Source organism: Schistocerca nitens, chromosome 9 (assembly GCF_023898315.1).
Source record: "Schistocerca nitens isolate TAMUIC-IGC-003100 chromosome 9, iqSchNite1.1, whole genome shotgun sequence".
NCBI classification, from domain to species: Eukaryota; Metazoa; Arthropoda; class Insecta; order Orthoptera; family Acrididae; genus Schistocerca; species Schistocerca nitens.
The window spans coordinates 66254094-66276934 of record NC_064622.1 but is presented as its reverse complement, the minus strand read 5'-3'; the positions used below and the strand labels follow the sequence as shown (position 1 = coordinate 66276934).

Genomic DNA, 22841 nt, shown 5'->3' with positions numbered 1-22841 from the left:
TTAGTATTGACAGTGCTCTCCATTGCCTGTCCGGACTGCCACTTGCTCCACTCTGTCTTGGCACACCAGGAGTTCACATCTGTAACCATTTAGCCCATGGTGGCGCCTCTCTTCTCTTCATTCACAGTAGTTCTGCCCACACCCCTGGTGACCCTGCTGCTCTACCAGTTCTTTTTCTTTCCAGCGATGGGTGCCACTCTTTTGACATGTGATATGCTTGGTCCTTCTTGCCTCTTCCGGGTGCCTCCCATGATGGGCACTTTGCAGTATCCTTTGGTTTGTGCTATCACTGCTTATTAGGTTTCCTGTTGGCCTTGAGTTGTGCCTTCATGGAAATTTCAATGCAGACCCTGCCTACGCTGGGCTCACCCAACTGCTTCCTGCAGTGGCCAGTTGCCTTTTTCCCTATTCCAACATGTGTGCTTCTCTTTTTGTTGTGATCACTGATTGTATTGTTTTGTAGTTTAACTTGTTCTGGGTGCAGTCTTTGGGAAGTTACCTATGAAATGGTTGTTATGTGATTTTTCTATTTCTTGTTTTGCACATGAGCCTCAGGTGTCAAGTGCTATGAACACATTCTCAGCAATCAGATTTTTTTGTGTTTTTCATTCTTCTTCGGAGATTTGTGCATTTTCATGGGTTAATCAAGCTAGTTTTATACATGGTGTATCTAGCATTTTGGTTGTGTTCAGTACTTGTCGAACACAATGTTGTGTTATGGTAAACAGCAATCGGTGAATAATAACTTCTCAGACAAATGGTTACAAAGTGGCTGTGTGTACTGCTGTTCTCTTCCAGCCGAGGAAGCAGTGGTTCTGGTGGCTGTGTCATGTGTCTTGCCTTTTGGTGTCACACCTCCTCCAAGATGGTTGCACGATCTCTCCTTTAATGGGAGGAGGGATGTGGTTTAAGGGTCATTCCATGTCAATTCAACCTGACCATCTCAGATTTCTTTCAAATTTGGTGCATTCAGTGATCCAGATAAGAGATGGAAAAATACCAATTTGCAGGTGTGTGTTACAACTGTGAAGCAAATTATAGGTCTGTAAAGTTTGAAATTAGTGCAAAATATACATGCATCCATCACAACATAAATGACTGTAATTCTGGTTCTAATTCAGTTACAGCAATGAAAATGGTACCATTGGAAAGCTAACAAATAGACCTTTAACATTGATATTGTAGCGATTCAAGAATTTCTGCTTAAATTCTAGAGTCACTGAGCCTTCTACCATCTCGAACACGCAATATTCTGGATATGAGTGTAGGATGGTAGAATCCTACCTACTGGGCATCACATGTTTGAGTGTGCAGGTTTAAAATCAATTGCGGGAAGAAAGTAGATGCGGCGGATGAATGGCACCAACAAGTACCTGTCAGGCAATCCATAGATGTTTTAGTGAGTGTGTAAGGAAGAATCATGGAGTTTATATGCAGCTCTGTGCTTATTGTGTCACTGGCTATTGTTATTAAAACAAAGACAGTTGAAAAAAAAAACTCTTGACATAACCTTGCTATAGGCAAGACTTGTTTTCTGATTTATGTTAAGAAAAGTTATGGTATCAAAGACAGCTTTCTTTTAACTGTAATTTAATTTGTTTCTGATGTTCAAATGTACAAGGGACTAACCGGAAGTTATATATTTATGTTGAAAGTGAGAGTTTTATTGTGTATGAAAGTCAGATACATCATTAATTGACAAAAAGTAAAGTTGGTATGTCTACTTATTTCATAAGTAGAAAGAGTTTAAAAATTCCTGTACCTAGCGTTATTCAATGGAGAAGAAGTTGAGAGGGTTTCCAGCTGCCGGATATCCAGTAAAGAAGAGTGGCTGCAAATTCCAAGTAAGTCACCTAATAAAGAAGTGTAAGGTGGTTTGGAGGAATAAACCAAAATAACCCAGATTCACACTCATACTTTAAATCAGAAACGTTAGAACGTGGTGACTTGTGTGAAAGGACCGAGAAAACAGGAATTTTAAGTCAAAAATGAGAAAAGAAGCTGTTACTTGTTGCCATAGCAACCAAACATAATAAGACAAGGGAATTACTCCGAAAATCAGAATATGTTCATGTATCCAATGGAGCAAAATTTAAATCGAAAAATGGTGAAGAAATGAAAAATTCACCATGATAAAAACAGCAAAGAGGATTTTGACATATTTGTCTAAGAAGATGTATGCATAGAATGCTTCAACCAAGAAGATCCAGTGCAGGGAGAATACAGTTCTCATACACTTAATTTAGATGCAAAAATTACTATTCCTATAAATTCCCCTGGATTCACTGAATTGTCATTTTCATCATTTCCACACAAGGAAGGTCCAAAGTTTCCACAAAAGAAAATAGTCTATTATTTTGGAAAAATCTTGTTCGCTTACCTCTTTATATTATGCTCATTAATTGAAAGTCTGTAAGCTCCTCTAAGTTTCTCCCTAATACTAACAGTTCCTAAAGTCACAGTGAAACCACATTATCGATGTGCTTCTTAGACTTGTCATGCTTTTCTGTCTTTTCTTTCATGTTGTTTATATTTCTAAAACCATCTTTTGTCCAGGTTCCACCACCATCAAACTGCAAACACAGATAGAAGAACAATGCATTTTTTTCTTCTCAACCACAAGGCCAACTTTCCCATTCGAATAATTCAGAATTAAAGCAAGGAATATATTTCGTATTGTTGCCTATGCCTGGCTGAGATATTAGTGTATCAGGTGTTGAACATCCTCGATTCTTTACTATGAGTTCCCCACGGAAAGACAATTGTGAAAACTTAAGCTGCTGAAGTTCACTTAAGTCACAGATCTTATTTATTGTGGATGCAAGGCCAAAGTTAAATTTTTCTGTAAAAGAAAACAACCAAAACGTGAAACAAATAGACTAGCTAGCAGTATAGTAGTCATATCATTCGAGAAAAGGTACATGGTTAAACAAGAACCCTAAAAAGTTTTGGTCATATGTAAAATCGGTAAGCGGATCTAAATCCCCTATTCAGTCACTCGTTGACCACGATGGCACCGAAACAGAGGACGACCGAAGAAAGGCAGAAATACTGAATTCAGTGTTCCGAAACTGTTTCACTGCGGAAAATCGTAACACGGTCCCTGACTTCAGCCGTCGCACGGACGCCAAAATGGAAAATATTGAAATAAACGATATCGGAATTGAAAAACAACTGCTATCACTTAGTAGCGGAAAAGCATCCGGACCAGACGAGATACCCGTAAGATTCTACAGTGATTATGCTAAAGAACTTGCCCCCTTTCTATCAGCAATTTATCGTAGATCTCTGGAAGAACGTAAAGTACCCAGCGACTGGAAGAAAGCGCAGGTCGTTCCCATTTTCAAGAAGGGTCATAAATCAGATGCGAATAATTATAGGCCTATTTTGCTTACGTCAATCTGTTGTAGAATAATGGAACATGTTTTATGTTCTCGTATTATGACGTTCTTAGATAATACAAATCTCCTTCATCATAACCAACATGGATTCCGCAAACAGAGATCATGTGAAACTCAGCTCGCCCTATTTGTCCAAGAAATTCACAGTGCCGTAGACACTGGCGAGCAGATTGATGCCGTATTCCTGGACTTCAGGAAGGCATTTGATACGGTTCCGCACTTACGTTTAGTGAAAAAAATACGAGCTTACGGAATATCGGACCAGGTTTGTGATTGGATTCAGGATTTCCTAGAAGAAAGAACACAACATGTCATTCTTAACGGTTCAAAATCTGCAGATGTAGAGGTAATTTCGGGAGTACCGCAAGGAAGCGTGATAGGACCTTTATTGTTTACAATATACATAAATGACTTAGTTGACAACATCGGTAGCTCCGTGAGGCTATTTGCAGATGACACGGTTGTCTACAAGAAAGTAGTAACATCAGAAGACTCGTACGTACTCCAGGAAGACCTGCAGAGGATTAATGAATGGTGCGACAGCTGGCAGCTTTCCCTAAACGTAGATAAATGTAATATAATGCACATACATAGGGGCAGAAATCCATTCCAGTACGATTATGCCATAGGTGGTAAATCATTGGAAGCGGTAACGACCGTAAAATACTTAGGAGTTACTATCCGGAGCGATCTGAAGTGGAATGATCACATAAAACAAATAGTGGGAAAAGCAGGCGCCAGGTTGAGATTCATAGGAAGAATTCTAAGAAAATGTGACTCATCGACGAAAGAAGTAGCTTACAAAACGCTTGTTCGTCCGATTCTTGAGTATTGCTCATCAGTATGGGACCCTTACCAGGTTGGATTAATAGAAGAGATAGACATGATCCAGCGAAAAGCAGCGCGATTCGTCATGGGGACATTTAGTCAGCGCGAGAGCGTTACGGAGATGCTGAACAAGCTCCAGTGGCGGACACTTCAAGAAAGGCGTTAGGCAATACGGAGAGGTTTATTATCGAAATTACGAGAGAGCACATTCCGGGAAGAGATGGGCAACATATTACTACCGCCCACATATATCTCGCGTAATGATCACAACGAAAAGATCCGAGAAATTAGTGCAAATACGGAGACTTACAAGCAGTCGTTCTTCCCACGCACAATTCGTGAATGGAACAGGGAAGGGGGGATCAGATAGTGGTACAATAAGTACCCTCCGCCACACACCGTAAGGTGGCTCGCGGAGTATAGATGTAGATGTAGATGTAGACATAACGGACGTGTCTTCTCCACACAACAGTCAGTCTCTAGGATCATGGAAGAATAGAATGGAATAGAAGTTTATTTTCTTGTAACATACAATTTAAAGCCATTGACTTAATATACAAGAGACTTGTCAAAACACAAAAATGGGTTTACAATTTTTCTTATAATTTATTTATTTATTTATTTGTCATCAGCCAACATAAGTTTAAATAGACAATTACATACTTAAAAGTTGATCACATTTGATAGTTTACATGTTTAGCTTTACTATATACATTCAGATTTCTTAATGCTATACTATACACATTCAGATTCCTTAGTACTATACACACACTTATCAACTAACAATTTGTGAATGTGCTTATGGAAGGTATCACATGGTATGTCTCTCACTGGTGGTAGTAGCTTGTTATATAATTTTATCCCTATTTGTTTAAAGCTACTTTGGACCTTACACAGTCTTGTAAGGTAGTGTATGTATTTGATTTTTTGTAGAGAGAAGACATGTTTTAATGTAAAGGGAAGGTACAGTCAAGATGCTGAGGTCTTTACATGCTTTCTATGTGATTCTTGGTTTGTAATGCCAGTAATTGCTCTTATGGCTTTCTTCTGCCACATGAACGTTGTCTGAGCACCATGAAAGTTGCCCATAGTTTTATTGCATACTGGAGGTGACACTGAAAGAAGGCAAAGTAAGAAGTTAAAAAAGTTATTGTTTGCTAACTAATATTTTTAATTTCTTTAACAAGAAGACTACTCTTGATAGTTTGGTACATAACTGTTTGGTATGGCAGTTCCAAGTCAGTTTAAGATCCAGGTGGATTCCCAGAAGCCATACTGAGTCAGATTCATTTACTTTTGCATTAAGCTTGTGCAGGTAGAAAAACATAGTCTCGGTTTTGCTATTGTTTAGGATTAGCATGTTACTGTGGAGTCATATGGCAGCTTTTTCAAGACTAGCTTTTGTTTTTTGTTTCACCTCCTCCAATTTGTGGCCCCCAGTAATTAGGGTAGTGTCGTCAGCATATATTATTGGCTTGTCAGGCAAGAAAGTAGGCAAGTCATTCATGTATATTAACAAAAGGAATGGCCCAAGCACTGAGCCTTGTGGCACACCTCTAACTACTGGCAGGGCATTTGATTGACAGTTATTTACCATGACCACTTGAGTTCTGTTAGTCAAATATGATCCAATTAGTGTCAGTTCATTATACTTGATACCATAGCACTCCAGCTTATTTGTGAGTATTTTGTGTGACACAGTATCAAATGCTTTGCTCAGATCTAGTAGTAAGGCACATGTGTAGGAATTGTTCTCAAAGCCATTAAGAATGTCTGTTACAAGTGTTTCTACTGCATTTACTGTAGACAAATCAGGCCTAAATCCAAAGAGCGATGAGGAGATAAGATTATGATCACCAAAATACTTGCAAAGTTGCAATTTAATACAACATTCTGTTACCTTGGATATTAAAGGTATGAGAGATATTGGGCAATAAGTTTTCAGGTTTGTTTTTCTCCCCTATTTTATAAATAGGGACAACAATAGTAGCCTTCGGGACCTCAGGAAACTTTCCAGTTTTAAAGGTGTTATTGATCAGAAAGGTAAGAGGGGCAACAATTATGTCAATTATTTGTTTCAGGATGTTGTTCAAGATACCATACAGATCTTCACTGTAAGATGATTGTAGGTTTGTGACCACTTTGTGTACAATTTGGCAGGTAACCTGTTTCCACTTAAAGGATACGTTATTGTCAGGTATGTTATGGAAAAAGCTTCCAGAAGTTGCATCATTTGGTGCAGGAGCAGCTTCATACTTAGTGCTGTTTACAAAGAATTCCTTCAATTTAACTGGCAATATTGGAGTTTCTTGTTTGTTTTTATGTTGTCCTGCTATTGTGTGGATTACCTTCCAAGCTGCTTTGCATTTGTTGCTGGAATTTTCTATGAAAGCATCATTGGCTCTTTGCTTTGCTGTCTGTATTTCTGTCCTGTACCTCTTCCTGGCTTCTTTGTACCTCTGTTTCCATTCTAGATTACCAGTTTTAGCTATTTTAATAGGACAATAAGAGTTTTTCTCTGGCCATGCAGGTTAGGAGTGAACCAGTTGTTTCACTTTTTCTTGTTTGATAGAACATGTGTTTTCACCTTTTTAGTTACTTTTGGGCAGCAGCTTTGAACTAAGCTCTTTAGTATGTTAATAAATATGTTAAAAGCATTGTCATTGCTATCACAGTTATATACTCTATCCCACTCAAGTTCTGATAATTTTTGTCTTAGCTGTGTGATGTTGCCTGGATATAACAGTCTGATCCTCTTAATGTGATTAGATTGCTGAATTGTGTATGTTTCACGATTGACCATCAGCCAAAGGCCATGGTGATCAGATAATATTGGATCTATCACTCTGTACTGATATTCATCTTTTGGTAAATTGGAAATTATGTTATTCAGGCATGCCGCTAATCGTGTTGACTGGTCATTCACACAGTACAAGTTGCTGGACTTAGCAGGTTGTGGAAATGTGTGACAGTTGGTGTTTTTTGTAGAATGTCAGTATTAATGTCACCAATGTATACTGTCTTGTGGTTCCTGTATTTTACCAACAGGTACTTATTTAGAGTCTCCATTTGATCAATAAACTGATCTGTATCAGAGCTTGGGATGCGATAAATAGAGATGAGCACTAACTTTTGTTTTGGAAGTAGCACTACAACAATTTCAAAAAGTTGGTCTTTGTAAAACTGATCAACTTTCTGTGCTACATATTCAATGTTAGAGTTTTTGTTTACAAAAATTGCAACTCCTCCATGTCTGCTTTTGTTTCTACAGTATGAACTTGCTAACTCAAATCCTTCAGGGATATACAGAGCAGTCGCATCAGCTGTGACCCAGTGTTCATTTACACAAAAAATGTGGCGTGGGTTTGAAATTAGGAATACTTCTATTTAATCTATTTTGTTTCTGATTGACTATACATTTAGATCTAAAATTAAAATTCTGTTGTCAGCAAGGATAAGCAAAGAATTTGATACTTCTGTATTTACAGTTTTTGTGGCACTGACTGGGCATAATAGTTCATAAAAAATCTTCACTACAGCTAGTCACTTTCCTGCATCTGGTAGATGAGCGAGTAGCAGCATTATCCTTTCTCTTGGGTGTTGATGTGGCTGTATCTGCAGTTCTGGCTGTTACACTTCTGTTGCAGTCTGGTGAGGTGGCCACCCTAGTTCTCTGATGGTCTTTTGGGACTTACATTTAATAGCTTCATTTATCATCTTTCCTAATGTATACTTTCCTTTATTGTTCAAGTGCAGTCCATGTCTGGTGAAGCATGTTCTGTCAAGTGAGCCGACATCTATTAGTCTGACATTACTGAATGTGTTGCAAGTGCTTTTAAGTTTAACATTTATTCTATGAATTTCTTTGTTTATTGGTGAGCATTCAGGCAGGTCATATCTGAGGCTAAAGTTCACGAGTACAATGTTTAAATTTGTTAAGAATAATATAAGTGTCATGAGCTGTTTAAACATGTTCATGGCCCTGTTTCTGTAGATGTCATTTGCTCCAGCACAAATCACTACATTGCCAGTAATATAACATACAGTACTGCATAATTACTTAATTAAGCAATGAATAATTTTTCTTCAAAAGTACCGGTAACAAACTTTTAAAGATTAACAGTCCTTAGTACATGCTCTCTCCTGCTCAAATTTTCAGGTTGTCATTTATGAATTCTCCTACTGAATAGTAACATTTCTGCACTAGTTTCTCATATAAGGATTTTTTCAGTGTTTCTAATTTATGCTGTGCAATTCTCTTCCTTTCACTTTGTTATAAATTTTCGTACCCATATAATGTGGAGTTTGAGCATAAAGTTTTAAATGGTGGGTGAGCAGCATAAAATTATTTTGATTTCCGGTGTTGTAATCATGTTGAAAATGATTTGCTACAAATAAATCAGGGTTACTCTGTACAGAGATAATCAGCACATGTATGTACAGTGAGGTAACATGTAATATATTTAGACTTTTTAGGAATGGACAACATAATTTTTTTTGCCTTACAACACGATTTTCTTTGCCCTACATTGTGCATATGTTTAATGATGGTTTTCTGAAGTTTTAGTATTCGACACATATGGTTTGAGTTACCCCAAAATACAATTCCGTATCTTATTACTGACTTAAAGTAGCTGTGATATACTACTTCTCTTATGCCCATACTGGTAGCATTGTACAATAGCCTCATTGCAAATGCTAGGCTATTTAATTTATTTGCAAGGCACTGTATATGTGATCCCCATGATAGACTTTTATCTAGTTGCATCCCTAGGAATTTCACGCAACTAGCTTCCTGCAATTCATAGTTTCTGTGACTGACCTGAATATCATTTAATTTTGCTTGTTTTCTTTTAAACTGCATTAACTGAATCTTTTCCATGTTTAATTTTAACCCATGTAAATCAAGCCAGGTATCTAATTTTTCTAAAGTCTTTAATACAGTTTGTGGAATTTGATTAGTACTCTTACTTTCAATGATTAAAGATGTGTAATCTGCATATAAAACTGACTGACACTCAATATTAAGTGGCAGATCATTTACATATGAGGGAGAAGTTCGGGTTGGTTTCACCAAACAACACCCATTTTGCAGTAGTTCATTTATTCACCTAAACACAGGCAAGGCTCCCAAAGAACTGAACATGGCAGAACAGCCCAAAGACAATGCTCAGAGTCCAAAGACGATGCTCAGAGTCCAAAGACGAATGCATATCGATGCTGGTGTCGACCTCATCAGCACCACATAGCCCCCCCCCCCCCCTCCCACGCAGTATGCAGTATTCTTGAGAGGCCGGGGGGGGGGGGGGGGAGGGGGGTGACTAAGGTGTCAGTAGGGGTTGTATGTGGGAGTCAGACCACGGTCAGCTCAACAGCATCATCAGGGGGCTGCGTGGCTAGATGTCGTGAAGGAAGGTTCGGCCACTGAACCTGTAAGTCGTTGAAGTGAGCCGGGCGTCGTACTGAGCATGCTGGTCGTGCGGCGACAGGTAGGCCAGCGGTTCACGGGTGGAACAGAGCGATGATGACGATGTCTCCGGAGGACGTGGCGAACACACGAAGCATATCCAGGTCGACGTCGGGCGGGAGGGGAACACATTTCACCAGGTGGCAGGGAATGGCAGAGGTTGTGTCATGAGCACTGGACGAAGGGAAACACACGACGAACAGTGTATCATTGCGCAGTATTATTGAGATGTCGTGGATTATGTCCAGGGCGACAGGCACAAACACCTCGAGTGAGGGCACATTCAAGATGGAGGGGCGTGAGAAACCTCGACAGGGCGAGGCAGGCGTCGGTGGAGAGGTCGAAGGGGCCGGCAGGGAGGGCGTGATCGTAGGTAAGCTCGACGTGGGGAGCATGTGGTCACTCGATGGAGTGCGTGAAACCGGAGTAGAGGGCAAGGTCAGACGAGAGCTCGACGATTGGAACTGGAAGTCACTCGATGGAGTCTGTAAGTCCGACGTGGAGGGAGTGGTCGGAGCGTCGTGAGCCATGACAGTGATTGGCGTGGTCGTGGCCTGAAGAAGGGTAGAAGAAGGCTCGACATGAGCAGGTTTAAGACTGTTGAGACTGTAACATCTGGATGTCATAGGTGTTGGTTGAGCGCCGGAGAACTTGGTACGGGCCGGTATATGGAGGTTGGAGGGGAGCACGGACAGTGTCATCTCGGAGCATGATGTACTCGCAATTGTCCAGAGATTTCAGGACGTGAACCTTAGGGTGGGAGTGGCTGGCGGGCACAGGGATATGGAGGTTGATGAAGTGGTGTCTGACGCGGTCTACGAAGGAAGGTAAGACAGACTGAGGGAGAGAAGCGGAAGGGCTCACATGTTCGCCAGGGAGAACAATGTTCTGGCCGTATACGAACTCAGCTATTGTGCCTTTGAGGTCTTCCTTATAGATCGCATGAATGACGAGTAGCACAAGGGGAAGGGTCTCCATCCATAGAGAGTCATGGCATCAAAGAGCCACCTTGAAAGTGTGGTGCCAGCGCTCGACCAGCCCATTACTTTGCAGGTGATATGCTGTGGTATGGATGCGCCAGATGTCGCAATTGTTACAAATCTCGTTGAACAGGGCCGACTCAAATTGCCTGCCCTGGTCAGTCGTGATGATAGCTAGACATCCGAAACGCGATACCCATGACTCGACGAAAGCTCAAGCAACAGTTTCTGCTGTAATATTGGGGAAAGGGACAGACTCGACCCAGCGAGTTATTCAGTCGATAGACAAGAGAACATAATGAAAGCCGTTAGAGGGGAGAGAGGGCTGATAGTGTCAATATGAATAAGCTGGAAACGCCCAGGAGGAATCGAAAAGGCGCCGAGGGAGGGGTGAAGTGTGCTTGTGTACTTTGCAGCATTGGCACGCAACGCAGGAGCGTGCCCATTGCTGGCAGTCCTTGTTGACATTTCTCCACACAAAGCGCTCCGCCATGAGGCGGGCGGACGCACGAACACATTGAGCTAAATTATACAATGCGTTGAAGACAGCTCGACGGAGCATGGTTGGGATAAGGGAGCATAACGTGCCCGTACTGTCATCCCACCAGATCTCACCAGAAATGCCAGGGAAGGTGGTGCGGGCGAAGTGTAGTGAAGAAGTAGAGTCTGAAATCAGGTTTTGTGTTTCCTCGTCGGCGGGTTGGGGGTTCAGAGAGGTCTAACAGCAAATGGATGGCATCGACTCGTGAAATGAAATCAGCAACTATATTTTCAGCACCCTTTATGTGTCTGACATCGGTGGTGAGCTGAGATATGAAGTCCATGTATCTGAAGCGGCGAGGAGGCGGGTCAGCTGGTGGGTTTGTAATGCCTGCAGCCAGGGGTTTGTGGTTCGCTAAAACATAGTAAGGGCGTCCCTCAACGTCAGTCTTAAAATGCTTTATCGCTTTGTAGACCGTGGGCAACTAACTCCCTGTCAAACGCGGAATATTTCCGTTGTGCATTGGTGAGCTTGCGCGAGAAGATCTACAGAGGCGAAGTTTGGCCGTCGATTGTCTGGCTAAGGACAGCGCCGATGGCAGTATTACTCGCGTCTGTGGTGATGAAAAGCTGCGCATTTGGGTGAGGATGCGCGATGGTGCAGGCCTCGGCAAGATCTTTGATGGCAGTGAAAGAGTCAGTCATAGCGGGGGTCCTTGGAACGGGCCAAGATCCAGAAGTGTTGGTGCCTGCCAAGGCATCTGTCAGTGGAGCCTGAATCTCTGCAGCTCGAGGTAGATGTTGGTGATAATAATTAACCATCCCCAGAAAGTGCTGGAGCTCTTTGAATGGCTAAGGTCTGGGTAGGTTTAGTATTGTTTGTACTTTCTCAGGGGACGGTGAAAAGCCGTTGGCAGAGACCTGAAAGCCACGAAAAGTGACAGCGGGTTGATGTAGCTGCAATTTATCCTGGTTGGTCTCGATGCCTGCTGCTGCGACAGTGTTCGTAACAGTTTGCACATGTCGAATGTTGTCCTTGATGGAGGAGCTGAACACAAGAATGTCATCAAGATATGCAAAGCAGAATTTTACTTCGAATAGCACTTCATTGATGATGTGTTGCCAGGTCTGGGTTGCATTTTTCAGACCGAAGGGCATGAATGGAAACTGAAACAACCCAATCGGGGTGGTGATTGCTGTCTTCTCAGTGTCTTCAGGTGCCATGGGGATCTGGTGGTAGGCCCATCTGCAATCAATGACAGAGAACGTGGTCGCACCTGTGAGGGAACTGGTAAATTCGGTAATGTTGAGTATGGGGTAGGTGTCCATAATTGTTCGTGCGTTTAGTCGATGGTAGTCTCCGCACATGCGCTAGGACCCATCTTTCTTGGGTGTCATATGTATGGGCGTAGACCAGCTACTGGCTGAGGGTTCAATGACACCGGAGCTTAGTAGTTCAGAAATCTAATTTTTAAGGTCGGAGAGGCGCTCGGGACAAAGTCGACGTGGTTTACTGGAGATCAGAGGACCTGGCGTGAGGCGAAGCTTGTGAACCGTGCCATTGGTGACGATGGGAATGTTGCCAGCGGCACGGGAGGTGGTTTGTTTACAATGTGTGTGGCGAGTGGGGCAGGCGAGGTGTAGTCCTGGTGTTTGGAGCCACTCGGCAGATCCGACGGGAGCCGAGGCGGCGAAGTGTCCCAGGAGTCAATGTGACAAGGTGGCTGCCAGCCCGAAGCAGTGGCACTGTGGTCGGGTCAGCTCGGTAGAGCTCGTGAGCCGTTAGTGAGTCCATTGTCTGAGGGTGCGGCCTGTGGCAGCGCGGTCACGGGCGAAACGCTTGGCGCGAGTGCACTGTTTGTGTTGTCAGTGGCGGTCGCACGGTGGCACGTAGGAGCCGAAGTTGCATAGTTTGAGGTGCTGTCCGCGAGGAGCCACCCATGGTCATCGCATCTGCAGTGACGTGCAATCCCTCTCTAAATATACCAAGGGTCTCTCTGAAGACTTCACTGACCGTATTTATCCTCCCATCCTGTACAAAAACAAATCTCCCGTGCCTTATCTTTCCAGTCTCCCACCACCTCTTAAAGTCCCACAGTACGACCACAGAGGAGCATTCCCCTCGCAACTCAGTACCATCCGGGACTGGAGCAACTGAATTACATTCTCCGCTAGGGTTTCAATTACCTCTTGTTGTGCCCTGAAATGAGAAATGTCCTACCCACTATCCTTCCCACCCCTCCCACCGTGGTATTCCGCCATCCACCGAACCTACACAATATACTCGTCCATCCTGAGACAACCCCTGCTCCCAATCCCTTACCTCATGGCTCATACCCCTGTAATAGACCTAGATGCAAGACATGTCCCATACATCCTCCTACCACCACCTACTCCAGTCCGGTCACTAACATTACCTATCTCATCAAAGGCAGGGTTACCTGTGAAACCAGTCACGTGATCTACAACCTAAGCTGCAACCACTGTGGTGCATTCTATGTAGGCATGACAACCAACAAGCTGTCTGTCCTCATGAACGGCCACCGACAAACTGTGGCCAAAACACAAGTGGACCACCCTGTAGCTGAACACGCTGCCAAACATTATACCCCTCATCTCAATGACTGGTTCACAGCTTGAGTCATATGAATCCTTCCCACCAACACCAGCTTTTCTGAATTGCACAAGTGGGAACTTTCCCTGCAATACATCCTATGTTCCCGTAACACTCCTGCCCTCAACCTTCGTTAGTCACTGTCCTCACCCATCCAGCCCCCTCCCTGTTCCCCTCCCAGCACTACACAGCCGTCATTTCACCGCCACATCCATCTTTTAATTTATTTTTATTTTTATTTCTCACCTTTCCTCTACTTACCCCCTCCCCCCTCCGCACCTTGTCTCCTACCCTCTGTCTAAACTGCAACACTTCACTGTCCGCCACTCCCACCATACTATCCCTCCCCCTCCCCGCCCCAGCCTCCTCCTATCCTCACCCAGTCGTCACTCCCATCATGCGCTGGTGATGCTGCTCGCAGTGTAATTTCAGCTCTCTGAGACTGCAGATGTGTGTGCAAGTTGCGCTTGTGTGTGTGTGTGTGTGTGTGTGTGTGTGTGTGTGTGTGTGTGTGTGTATCTCCGCTATATGGTGAGTAGCAACTTTCCTTCTCATGTATTGTTACATTCCGTCCTGGATTTTCCATTGTTTGATGAACTTCTGTGATTGCCTTTGTAGAGATGTCCATTTCTTTTCAACTGAACTGTCTACTGAGCTGTTAATTATCACAGATGCTATAACCTCAGAGAACTTCAAGCGCATCTCTTCGTTCCTTAGTACTTTTGTATCCCACTTCATTGTGCATTGATTCCTCCTGACTGGTGTCTTGACTTCAGCATGCTCTTCATCACTCAATTTTTGATCTGAGCTTGTATCGCTCCTGGATACACTTACAATCCGCTAACTGATTTTGAAATCTCTGCCTGATCATGGCATTATCTAACTGGAATATTTCCATATACCCCAGTATTTTCCAAGTAGACCTCCTCCTCTTGTGATTCTTGAACAGAGTATTTGCTATTACTATCTTAAATGTATTGCAACACTTAATTAGTCTTTCTCCTCTCTCACTCCTAATGCCAAGCCCATATTCTCCTATAACCCTTTCTTCTACTCCTTCTCCTACAACCATGTTCCAATCCCCCACGAGGATTAGATTTTCATCTCCCTTTACATACTGAATTAGCCATTCAATATCCTCATATACTTTCCCTACCTCTTCATCTTCTGCTTGTGACGTCGACCTGTATACCTGGATTATTGTTGTTGGTGTTGGTTTGGTGTCGATTGTGATGAGAACAACATTATCACCAGTAGCTCACTCTGTGCTCTACCTTCCTATTCATAACTAATCCTATTCCCATTATACCATTTTCTACTACTGTTGGTATTACCCTATACTCATATGATTAGAAATCCTTGCTTCATTCCATTTCACTTCACTGACCTCCACTGTATCTAGACTGAGCTTTAGGATTTCCATTTTCACATTTTCGAGCATCCCTACCACGTTCAGACTCCTTGCTTACCTGTCCTGGCTCCCAGAATATTATGCTTTCGTTGCTTATTCAATATTTTTCTCTTCTGAAGCACACATTGGTAGGAAGCACCATCTGCCGTCTAACATTGGTACTAAGCACTCTTTGCCACATAACATTGGTAGTAAGCACCCTCTACTACCTAGCATTGGTGCAAAGCACCTTCTGCCATGTAACACTGGTACGAAACACCCTCTGCCACACAACATTGGTAACAATCAGCCTCTGCCTCATAACTTTGGTAGAATATGAGAGTCACCAATAATTCTCTTTTGTTAAATGTTTAGGTGATTTAATCAGAATGGATAATGGATACAATTATTAATTGTTTGGTGACATAGTCACTTTCTTTTTGAACATATTCTGCCATTTATTGGTGGTATTTTTTTGCGAAAAATATTTGTTAAAATTGATTAATTTCCTGTGAATGATAAATGAAAAGCACTATTTTGCTTTTGTTCCACAGTATTACTTTTATTGTGTTAACCAGTTTCCACCTTACAAAGCCACCTTCAGACATTTACTGAGTATTGTCACCAAAGAAGTTACAATGTATGTAAACAACATTAGAGGAGAAGTTACACATCTAGATTGAAGCAGAAACATTAAAGTAAATAACATATTTGATAATGTGGTGGTAATGCAATGTAAAAAGTAAAAAGCTGAACTGTAAATAAATAAAAACAGAGTAAACAGGAAAAAAACTTTAACACAAAACAGGAACAGCAAGCTCACATAACAGTTTATATTAATAAACAAAACCAGTAAAATAAAATTAGTACTTGACAAGGCTACTTCAAGGAGGTATAAAACATGGAGAGTGATACACAAACTGATTAAAAGAAGAAATAATTATCAATGTAACTACAGAATACATGAGGAACTTAAGCAATATCAATCAGATAAGCAGAAATGAATTCGGAAATGCAGGAAAATGGAGGAGTGTAGGGAACATACAGTAAATGCAATCATTGAGAGTGTGTTAGTACTGGATTTTAAAAAGGCTGAACAATACACAAATACAAAAGGAGCAAACAGGATAAACATTACCATTTAACAGTTTCCATGAAATAAATCAATCGTGTAAAATAAAACAATGCTTGATGAGACAACTACAAGAGGTATTAAATATGGAAGGTAACACAAGTACTAGTTGAAAGAAAGCCTTAACAATTGAAACTACAGTCTATATGGATTACGTAAGCAATTTCAATGAAATAAAAGAACTCATTGAGTACAGGAAAATGGGGGAATATGTAGGAACAGACAATGTGGGAAGTAATGAAAAACTGAGAGGTTTATGTGACATTTAGGAGAGGGAAGTGTCTGGTCATTTAAGATTAGATCTCGACTATGAGCTAGATGTTTGTTAGTTTCCAGGGCTTCCAGATGGTTGAGTTTATGGCCTTTGTTTGCTAGGTGAAGGATGTGGGACTCTGGCTGGTAGTTGCAGCCCTCACTCAGTACATGCTCAGCAAATGTAGAATCAGAATTCTGCAACCTACAGCTGCATTCATGTTCAGCCAGCCTAGTTGCTATGTCTCTGCCTGACTGACCAATGTAAAACTTTTCACAATCAGAACAGGTAATTTTGTATACTCCACTGTAGGCTAATAACTGGATCTTATCTTTGCTACCAGTATTGAAAATACACTGGACTGTGGTGTTCTTAACATAGGAAGAAAGCCTATACTTGCAGGCTTTCAGTGCTTTGGCTACAATCTGTGATATCTCTGTTAGGTATGGTAATGGACACCATTTCTTGCAAACAGTAGATGGGGAAGCAGATGGAGCATAGAGAAGGGGTATAATTTTCCGTTTTTGTTCGCTATGCAAGATGTGGTCAATAACAACTGGACTGTAGCCATTGGCTGAGGCAATAAATTTTATTGTATCTAACTCTTCTTCAAAATTATGTGTGGACATGGGGACAGGTATGAGATGGCGTACCATTGAGTGGAAAGCTGCATGTTAGTGAGCTATGGACTTTTGTGGACAAGGAGGTATTACTGTGTCTGTAGGTGTAGTTTTGCTATAAATTTTGAAATGTTATGTCTGTGTAATGGTGTCAATGCTGAGATCTAAGAAGTTTATGGAGTTGTTGCCAATCTCCATTGTGAACTGAATATTTTTATGTTGACTGTTTAGCTTTTTTCAAAAATGTGTTGAGTTGTCTTGTAGTACCAGTCCACATACAGAGGACATCAGGTACATATCGAAACCAGTACAGGATATTTGCACTCAAAGGTTCTTTTTTCAGAAGATGTTGTACAAAATAATCCATAAATATTTCAGCCAACAGTGAAGTAAGAGGAGGTTCCACTTCCACAGCTGTGCTACAAAGAACACTGCATTTTGTTCACAGTGAGTTTCAGCCACTGCTTACTTCCTGGAGTCCGTGAATCTGGTGTGGTAGCTAATATTCATACTAATAAACAAATACTTTACAAACTTGAACAAATCACACTGTTTTTGACAAATCAAGAACAGAAATCTGAGGATGGCCAGTGACATGCACAACTCTGCACTGAGAGTTCCAGGGAAGACAGGAACCAGAGAGAATGCAGTGTGTTACACCCATCCCCCAAATCAACAAGTTAGATGTGCTATCTTCCAATTGAAATGAAATTGAGCCAGTAAGACTCTGTTGGGGAACATGCTGTGTCCCATGTCAAGGGGAGAAAACACAAGAGGATAGGGGTCTTTTAATCAATAGAAGTTACAACAGATAGAGGATAATGACACTCATGACAAAATGGCAGTGGGGGGGGGGGGACACCAGAGACATACTCATTGTGTACCTGGAGTCTCATTATATATGTCAGAGATGCTGTTCCAGGAACCACTGAGGGAACATGGTGCAGCTAAATGCAGCTTTGGGTATACGTCAGAACAAATGATGGCTGTCATCTGGGCCCTGAGATCATGTATGGATCATTTCAGTGACTGGCACAGAAGATTAAAAAGAACAGCTTTGCTTATATAGTTTACACCATTGTCCTCTGAACTGATTGTGGCCCCCTGGTTCTAAGTTAAGTGGAAGGCCTGAACCATGGATTTCAAAGCTTTTGTGACAAACTAGATGTGACTTTCTACAATTGTCCTATGGAGTTGATATCTGTTGGGTCCACCTAAATGATTCAGGTGAGCACTACACATCAGAGGGTGCTACACAGATAGCTGACAGTGTGTGGATTGCATGCAAGGGTTAGGCTGCTTGGATTAGGGGACCCTCCATCTAATCCTGATAATGATTGCTGTAGGAGACCTGGAAGTATCAATGTAAGACCCAAAGAACTGCCTCATCAGGTGAATGTGTTAAAATCCTACTGAACGGGAGTGAAAAGCATTCACAACAAAGTGCCAGACTTTGAAATCTTTCTAAAAAGCGGTAAAGCTCACATAATAGTAGGTGCAGAAAGTTGGTTAAAATCCAAAATTATAGCAGTGAGATATTTGGGGAAAATTTAAGTGTATATTGACAGGATAGGTTGATAGCAAATGGATGTGGTGTATTTGTTGCAGTAGACAAGAAATTCAAATCCACTACGACGGAAATTGAAGCTACATTTGAGATCATTTGTGCAATACTCGGGATTCAGGATTGGCATAAACTTAGAATAATATCTTTCTATTGACCACAAGACTCACCCCCAGATTTAAATGAAAACTTTAGAGGAACCTCAGTTTATTAGTGTGAGAGTTCCCCAATCATTCTGTCATCTTCGAAGGAGACTTCAATCATTCAACAGTCAACTGGGATAATTACAATATTGTAAGTAGTGGGTGTGATAAGACATTGTGTGTAACATTACTAAAAGCCTTGTCTGAAAACTACCTAGAACGGATAGTTCAGAAGACCACTCATGGTGGAAGTATTGCTGCAGTCTGCTCTGCACTGCATGCAGTGTAGGATAGTGGTTAGTGTCTCTTCCTGTGGATTTCTAGTTTAAAGCCAACCCCTAGTATTTATTTGTTACTTAATATTTATCATTTCTGGAAGGTCACTGAAATATTTTATGAATACAGTGTTTGTATACTGCGGAATATTCATGTCCAGGAGTTCAGTTCTGTTCTGCAGCACATTCATATTTGTAATAATCGTGCTTTCAGTTCTAAGTGTTGCACTTCATTGATGATCCTGTTTTTGAATTTGTACTTGAGTGTGGTTACAACATGACTTTGTTTGGTGGAGATGCTGGGCACTTCAAGACACCTACATCATCATGGCTCCAATTAGGCAATGTAAAAGCCATTGCCTACATGGACAAGAAACAGAATGCAATTGGTACATTCTTCCAAAGGTCTGTATATTCAGCAGACCAGTGGATTCTAAGTCAATAATAAGTCAACTGCACATCAGAAATCCATGTGTTTTCTTGAGATGCTGGTCAGAGCCTGATGAAATGGCTGGAAGATTAGAGTGCCAAACACAACAGGTGGGATGACATTATATGTTTGTAAATGTCTATTTTTACTTGGATGGCACAACCCAGCAGAGATTTGAAAACAGTGAAGAGAGGCTCAATAGCTGCGACAATTTCAGGCTGAACTGAAAAAATAGAAAAAAAATAAAAATCTCATCTGATGACCATAAACAGCAAGTCTGTTTAGCAGAAGAACAATTGAAGAACACAGCCCAACATTATGGGGAAATGACACAGTCATACCTACATAATGCTTTAGCCCTTTGCAACATTGTGAATCTGAATATGACAGAAGGTGACAAAATCTCACATTTGATGAAAGGAGTCACAAAAGACAAGTACAATGCTCTTCTGGTAAAGGATGCCACAACAACCGAGGAATCCATCACACGGCATCAGTGCACAGAGGAAATGCAACAGAAACAAAGTCAGACAAAAGAGGTCCCTGTTGCAGTCATGGAAGACCACTATGACCTCATTTCCCTCATACACCAGATTGTAAGAGAAGAGATACAGTATTTTATGGCAGCCAGAACTGTCAGACCAATTACAGAAGAGATAACCAGCCTTGAATGTTGACCCCATACATCAGGAGTAACAGAGAATGTTGAAGAGGATGATCTTTGGCACTAGTTTCACCACCGGCCAAACATGACACAAAGAATGGACTTGGCCAACTTGGACTTACACCACTGCCATCTAACATCAATGCAGCATCTAACCAACGAAGGTACAGCCAACTGCTCCACCAAGTAAAATGCCCTGCAGAAGAACAGATACTTGGAAGATGGAGGACAACGTGCCAGTTTGTTTTCCCTGTGAAAGCCCTAGACATATTGTGCACTATTGCAGAATACAAATGTTTGATGAATATTACACCACAAGACATCAACCGTGACAACATTCCTGTTCACACAGTTCCCCTGCAAACAATTAAAAGTCCATCTGTGGGATGAAGCTCGTATTTGCACCCTGAACAAAGTTGCTCCCCAACATGCCACAGTCCTTCCCCATCAGCATACAGAAGAACCAGTCACTTACCTAGTTGCCAAATTCAGGAAATCTAAGCAAGGCAACTATCCACAGAGGTAAGGTCACCACAAATGAAGTTTCTCCATGGGCGACAGTTACCAAGATGACAGGAAGTATTATTGACAGCCATCCAGTCCATATGGTAGTTGACTTAGGAGCTTCTTTTCCCATAATTTTTGTCCCTTGAACTGTTTATCCCTGTATTTTCTACTGCATTTCAGAAATGATTACTAGATGTGTCTGCTACCAGTGAATGGTCAATTATAGGCTTTCCGTTCAAATAAGTAGTGATGTTATGCTCTTCTGTGGCCTGTTGTCCTGTCTCTTGTTTCCGTATATTCCATATAGACGTAAGTCCATTATCAGAGTTACCAATTTCTGACTTAATGTGCGCATTCTTTGATTTTTCAATAACTTCTCTTATTAATGTTGAGTAGTTTTTGTAGTGTGTAACTACTGCAAGTGCAAAGTATCCTGTTAAAGCTTATTTACAAAGTTTCAAGAACCAGCTTTAAGTGATGAATCTGGGAATATATTACAACACCCTATGTATCACTCCTGTAGGAATTGTGAAGACAAGATTAGATTAATTACAGTGCATGCCAGAGGTATTTAATGCAATGGGAAGTACCCTCTGTTATGCACTTCACACTGTTTTGCATTGTTTGTATGCAGATTTAGATGATGATAAACCCAAGTAAATGGGGTTATTTGCCCAGCACTCTATGTGGTAACAGGTGAAGAATGTTCCTTTTTCTGCACCATATCATCAATGGAGAATTACTGTAGATGCATCTTGTAATGTCTCAGACAAAGAAAGTGTCAATGTCATAGAGATACCATTTGTTCCTATCCCGAAAAGAAGTTCAAAACATCTAAATTATGGCCACAGTATTTTGGTACATGCTGCGTGTGCTGCTGTTTGACTTCCTCAGCAATGGAGAGAATGTGAAAACTCCCAATTATTGCGCCAAGCTGGAATGAACACAGAAAAGCAACGAAGAGGAAACAACATAGCTCAACCACATGTGACTTCAGTTATATGTGATTTAGTTCATATCTGATGGACTGTACTGGAATATCCTTGGTACAGGCTGGACCTTCATCAAATGATTTTTTCATCTCTTTGTACCATTAAAATAGCACCTGGGGAATTGCTACTTCAGAACCGATGCTGATTTTCAGGAGTCTGTTATTAAGTGGCCCCTAGGCCTGGACCATGAATTTTTTGGTGCATGTTTCATCAGATTTGTTTACCGACAGAGGAAATGCTTATCACGGTTACTATGTGGGGAAATTCATAAATACCTATGCATTAGTACATTTATGTTTCTCTTTGATCTCCTGAATAAAACATTTTCTTACAGAGGACTTGTTACCTTACTTTTTCAAGCACCCTTGCATAGCACTTCTTGCTTTAATTTTGTCTGTTGTGAACAGTCACCATCTAGTACAATGTACTGGGTTCTATTTCTCAAAGAGTTGTTGAGATACTCGCGTCTTTAAAAACCTATTCCATAATAAGCTCAGACCTGTTGTTAACAATCTAGAGTGTGGAATGATTTCTGGAAATCTACGAATATACACTGCTTTCCATTAATATTATAAAACTGGGAAAGTACCAAATAATAAATTTTACTTATTGTGCATTTACTGTACAGTACGCAGAACATCTGATTAAATTTCTAGGTGATCTTGAGGTATGCAGGGTATGAAATTTAGTACATAGAGCTGCCATCTCTACCAGAAACAATGGCTCTAATCCAACTGGATATCTAGTTGTACTGAGTTCGGATCACAGATACAGGTACACCATTCCATGCTACTTCACCTTCACTATCCAGTCACATTAATGTGACTACATGTCAAAAGCCTGAATAACCATCTTTTGCAGTGAGGACCATTGTGAGACATGCAGGAAGAGAGACAATGAGGTTCCAGTAGGTACCAACAGGGATGTGGAAGCACGCTGGCCCCAGTGCCATGGCCATCTGCACTAGTTTCTCAGATGAAGATCCATGGCATGAACAGCCTGACCGACTTGGTTCCACAGACTCTTTATTGGGTTTATATCTGAGGAGTTTCATGGTCAGAGGAGTACAGGAAACTCATCCTGGTGCTCTTTGGACTGTGC

The 22841-nt window shown here is 41.4% G+C and overlaps 1 protein-coding gene across 1 annotated transcript in view; it reads left to right on the top strand.

The window, feature by feature from the left end:
- Positions 1 to 22841, top strand: part of LOC126203548 (uncharacterized) — a 255598-nt gene that overhangs the window by 3714 nt on the left and 229043 nt on the right. The gene's annotated exons all lie outside the window — the stretch shown is intronic.